The sequence below is a fragment of the Hyaena hyaena genome, unplaced genomic scaffold, assembly GCF_003009895.1.
Source record: "Hyaena hyaena isolate Hyena2069 unplaced genomic scaffold, ASM300989v1 scaffold_270, whole genome shotgun sequence".
Taxonomy (NCBI): domain Eukaryota; kingdom Metazoa; phylum Chordata; class Mammalia; order Carnivora; family Hyaenidae; genus Hyaena; species Hyaena hyaena.
In genome coordinates, this window is record NW_024080901.1 from 343,629 (window position 1) to 349,618 (window position 5,990).

Sequence of the window (5,990 nt, forward strand, 5' to 3'; positions counted from 1 at the left end):
CCTCTTGACAGTTTTTAAATCCATTTTATTTTTAATAGAAATTGCCATGTTCTAATTATAAAATGATTATAAGTTAATTGTAACAACTTGGGCTTTAAAAAGGACACAAAGAAGAGAATAAAGGTAACTCAGTTTCTCACATCCCAGAGAAAGCCACTGTAGCATTTGAATTAAGGGGGTACTACTTTTACTATGGGAGGAGACACCCTTGAGATTGTGTTAGTGGGAGAAGACAAGCGGGTGGAATGGGCTGGGGTTCAGTGCGATCCAGCTCCGTTCCCCACCTTCCAAGTCTCAGCTTCTACAGTATCTGTGGGCACCTTCCCAAGGGCAGAGCTCACATGGGTGGGCTGGTGATCAAGAGCCACCTCTCAGGAATTCGCAGAGAAGAGGGGAGACTGGACTATTGAGAAGGTGGTACTGAAGGTGAAAGGGTGCCGCCACATTCATCCGAAACTATGGAAACCCCAGAGGGTGCACAAGTGGCAGTTATGAGAGAGCTGAAGAAATGAAATAGAGAGTGAGCCTTTGGTCAAAGGAAAGAAAAGGGTACATGGTGCAGGAGGAGAGGTACCATGTGCTACACAGATAGCTGGAGAGCTGCTTCCTTTTTCACCACTTCCCGATTCCGGTACAGTCCTTATGCAGCTGTAAAGTACCTTCAACTTGTTCTTTTCCTTGTCACAAAATGGGATTTGCAATGTTTTTGAAGTAAAACATTCAATATACATAAAGTATACAATATCCATATAATAAAACATTATATACATATAATAAGAGTGTGAATGCCTCAATTAATTTAGACAAAGTGAACAATCTTTATATCCATTATACATATGGAACATTATCAGCCCTGCAAAGCCTCCTTCCCGCCACCTCCCAGTCACTACCTCCTTCCAAAGTTAACTCCTATTCTTATGTCTATCAAATACATTACTTTTGCTTGTGTTTGCACTTTCTTGTTGTTGTTGTTTGTTTGTTTGTTTGTTTGTTTTTTGATGTCTGATCTTATAAATTTATTTGTTCCTCTTAAAACAATCTCATTTTTGACTGGACTCAGACTTTGAGGTAGAAGCTCTCAGCGAAGACAGCCTCCATCTCTTGGCAATCTGTTCTTGGCAATTTTCTTTGGCCTCCTTCATTCTCTTGGCCAAAAGCTTAGCATATTCTGCAGCCTCTTCCTTGTTTTTCTTTGTGCGCTGCTTCTTCAAAGCAATGCGCCGACGCTTGTGTTGGAGGACACGTGGAGTGACAAGACGCTGAATCTTCGGTGCTTTGGTTCGAGGTTTCTTACCTTCTTTGTTTAGGGGCTTTCTCACAACATACTGGTGAACATCATCTTCCTTTAAGAGATTGAAAAGCTTGCGGATTCTGCTAGCTCTTTTGGGCCCCAGGCGACGAGGCACAGTAGTATCAGCGTGTCCAGGAATATCCTTCTCCCCTTTTTTCACGATGACCAAGTTGAGAACACTGAGATTGGCATCCACAATGCAACCCCGGACAGATTTGCGCTTTCTTTCTCCAGTCCTCCGTGGTCGGTAGCAGGAATGCCCCTTACTCAGCAGTAGCGGATGCGGCCATGGGTCAAGACATGCTGCTTCATGGGGAAGCCTTGTTTGTCATTGCCACCACTGATTCGGACCACATAACCCTTCCACTCTTCCCCTAAAGCATCAGCAGCAACTTCTGTAGCCATTCGTTTCTCATAAAAGGTACGAAGTTTGCGTTCATCGTCCACATCAATGAGTTTCTGGCAACCAGTAGCTGGGAAAGAGATGTTCAGCTTCATCTTGAGGCTGCCTACCGCCTCCGAGGCGCCACGATAAAGAGCTTGTGTTTGCACTTTGAAGAAATGGAGCCATACAGTGTATGCTCTTTTGTGTCTGACTAACTCAGGATGGATCATTTAGATTTTTTCGTGGTTTGAATGAAGCAGTACTTTGTTTCTTCTCCTTGCTGTGTAGTATTCTATTGTGTGAATATACTACAATTTTGTCTCCCAGTGTATTAACCATATATAGGCCTGTAGCCTTATGATTGAGCATTTTCTATCATGTAGCAGCAAGTAAGCAGCAAGTATTACAACTGAGATAGAAATATAAGTAATAATAATAATTAAGTAATATTAAGTAATATTAACAAACAAGTCACAATTCTCTTAGAATGAAGTACCTTCTGGAGAGGGGAATACTAAACTGTCTCTAGTTTTCATACACACAAGTAAATAAGAAAAACGAAACAGTTGACTTAACCTTAAAACTCCTGACCCTAATCAATAGACTTCCATTTATAAACCATTTGAAATTATACATATTCTTACACATGGAAAAGAGAACATAGAAGGTCATCCTTCAAACTAATTATTAAATTCAATATACTGATGACTTAGGAGTTCTGGTTTGGAGTGGAGGGAGCTGAGGGAAAAGGTAAGTGAAGGGATTCAGCACCTGATGCAAGAAAATGAAGAGTCCTTTCCCACCTCCAGCACCATTGCCTCTAAAACTGGAAGAAAGGCTCAGAATAAGAGTAAGGATAATCAAAAGCAAACTTTCTGTCCCGTAAATCACTTTATCCTAAAGCAAGGGTGCCACAATGTACCCTTTGTTCTTTCCCAAGTCTCAGTAAAAATCATGTGTAAAACCTGACTAGAATTCCAAAGAACGAATGATTTTGAACTTCCTGAAAGAATGTTGTACTCCCTCCTAATGGGCATTCTAAGTTAAAAAGCCTCAAAGTCATACTACAGATAAGTCTCTCACATACTTTGAATGATCCATGAAGTTATTAGATAGGTCATTTCATAAGTACAGGGTTTTTTTAATTAATATAGTTAATAGACAATATAGGCACTTTTCTGTTTCATTCTTTTCCTCCTCAGGATGCAAACATTAACAATTTGCCCTTTGAAAATGTATTTAGACTACCTACATGTCTTAACTTCATAAAGTAAGATAGATCTTTGACATTATTGCTTTTTTCCATCAATTCAAAAATCTTCTTATCTAAACCTAAAAATATTCGTGGTATTTGTTAATATTTTACTGCATTCTGTACACTCAAGAAGTTTACATTATGTAACTCTAACATGCTGCAATGCATACTTATCTAGGGAGCTAAAAGAAATTGTACATTTAGAACACAATGTATGTGAACGTAATGTTTATTATAGGTCTGCATTGGCTTTCCAATGAGTAGTCTATAAAATATCTGCTAATAGTACCTGTGTTATTTAACACAAATGGGGCATAACCTTGACAAGGGGTAGAAGGTGGTTTTTACACTATTTATACTTGAAGTATTTAATGAGTTTGCAGGACCTTTCACTGCAGTACTTGTGAGTTCTCAGAATACACACCACAATTAGGTTTTCAATAACTACAACCTCATTCTAGCATTAAGGCCAATGTAAGATTAATTACTTTGTCCTTTAATTATATCATTTGAGAGAACCCTAACTCTTATGAGGAGAGATGGCTTTCCTTTTACCTATAAGTATAGTTAACCTATGCTATAGTTGATACCTGTGCTGCTGAAATGTTTCTTTTCTCTTATATAAGAAATTTTTAATAAAGATCTGCATGGGAAAATTTCTTAGGAAATAATCTCCAAGTTTTTAAACATTGTAATCTCTTCAAAAGATATATTTTGAACACTTGTTACTTTTTTCACATATTGAGAGGCAATCATTTGCTGAACTATAAGCATAACTGTTTGGGGGCATAAGTATAACCTTTCCTGGGTAATCTTTACCAGTAGGAAAGAAATGTTACAGTCTTTTAAATCTAAATCAGTGTCATTTCAAGGCATCTAATATTTAGATGTCAATACCACATCTACAGCTGAAATGCTTAGACATGACACATGATTTAAATATGCATTTTACCTCCAGATTTTGGACTCCCTTTGCATAATGGATGGGAAAGGGATATCCTAAGCAGGGGGGAAGCAATCCCAGAAGTGAAGAGAAATCCCAGGTTATGCACCCAATATGCCACAGCAAGAGTCACCTACTCTGGTAACAAAAGAAAAGTAACCATGATTGGAGAAGTAATACAATAAAATTATATACACTTCATTAATGTCTTTAGAAAAAGAAACTCCAAAAGCTTTGATTCAGTTTTATTATTAATGAAATGCACTCTGTTAAAATAAAATGCACCCATTCTCAACCATTCTAGTATGAATAAAAGGAAGACAGAGACAAGCTGGACCCAAGTGGTGACCTATATCCTAGCTCTTCATTCACCTGCATAGCAGATCACATCAGTGGCATTCTTACAATTTGTCCTTCCCACTACACTTTACAGGGAGCAGAAAGGAATCTATTCAACACACATGCATTTGAAAGGTAGAAACTAGCTGTCAATGACATGGAAAAGTATGAATTTGAATATAAAGGTAGCTATGTTCATGTTTTCATAATAGTGAAGGTAGTACAACTAGAAAGTTTCAAATTAATAATTATTTTAATTCTCTTTAGTGCAGCTATTTATATAATTGAATTATGAGATTAATACAAGCAAGCAGGCTATAGGAAAAAATATATTTTACAGCAGATATTTTGCATATAGAAGTAATTGGTATGGACTCAATCAGGATAGCACAAACAGGAAAGAGTTAAAGGGTGAAAACCATTAAATGCTTGTTTGCTTTTGCCTCAACCACAGAAGCAGTGGGAGCAACAATCTGTCATAAAACTTTAGCTTTAGTTTCCAAACTTTTCGAGGCAAGAAAAGATGACAGTGCTTTGAAAGGGAAAAACTAAAATTTTGAAGTTCTCAGAAATAGAAATCCTCTCCTTTATAGAAACTATCTGTTTCCTGGGCAGAGTCATGCTAGAGGCACCCTGCCAAGGAGATAGACTTCTTGCTACCCTAAGAATATTACCAGGAGAGCATAAAATCAGTCCTTCTATCACACAGACGAAAGCAGAGCAGATCTGAGCTAACTAAGAAGAGTCTGCAATTAGTACTCAGGCTTACCTCATCTCACACTGATAAATTCCAGGAGAAAGAGAACTTCTTTCTCTGCTAAAGAAAGTCGAAATCCCACTGGGGAATCTTGACTCGACTGTTTGGTCATATGACTCACCCACAGCCAGGCTCGTGAAGGTTGTGTTGAAACCTTCCTCTCCAGAACGCATGGAATAGGGGAAGAGCAATTCCCCAAGGAGAGAGTGCTGCTGTCTCCCTCCAGAAGATGGGCAAGGACCTCTGGTCAAACAAAACACAAGCAATGGTCTCCCCAAGTGACAAGGGAGATAAGAGCACCATTGGAGGGACACAGGAATAAACAATATCTGACTCACTTCTCCTGTGCCCTTGCATACTTTAGATATTTAAAAATTTTATTGATTATTTAAATTATAAAGATAAACAGAATAAAATGGATACTATGCCTACTTGAGTAAGTTTTCAGAAAAAAGAAAGATGGCATGCAGGATGCTCTTCAAGATAAGCAGCTCAGCCTTCCTCAGCCCTCGGTGGGGAGGAAATGTCAAAGGCACTCACCGGACAGTTATTGCACAGTGTGAACATTAGGTCCACTATGAACGTGAATTGTCCTTGGAGACTCTATGTGTGATGACCTATAGGTTTAAAAACTGAAGGGTTGATTACTTGGCAGCCTGTATAGAGAACGGATTGGACTCAGGCCATGCAGGAGATAGCCAGAACCAAAATCTGCTTTTAGGCAGATTTGTTTTTGTATCTACCCCCTAAGCCTTATTCAGATTCTAACTATGACACCTGTTTTCAAAATATTTTTGTACCAATATGCTCAATTCACTTTTATGTCAAATGAAATTTTACTCAGAAGCTCAACATACATAAATAAAAGTGAAGCTACTGGGATTCAGTATGGTAGGGGAGGGGAGCGCTGTCCCACATATCCAGCCTCAACTTCCTCCTGCTACCAGCCTGGAGGCTTGTGCATGGAACAGTGGCCTCAAGAAAAGTAGCCGGAAATCCAGCATTCCAGTCGACAAGAGT

At 38.7% G+C, this 5,990-nt stretch overlaps 1 pseudogene; it reads right to left on the reverse strand.

The window, feature by feature from the left end:
* Positions 1-994: 994 nt before the first annotated feature.
* Positions 995-1,812, reverse strand: LOC120240917 (annotated as a pseudogene).
* Between the last annotated feature and the right edge of the window lie 4,178 nt (positions 1,813-5,990).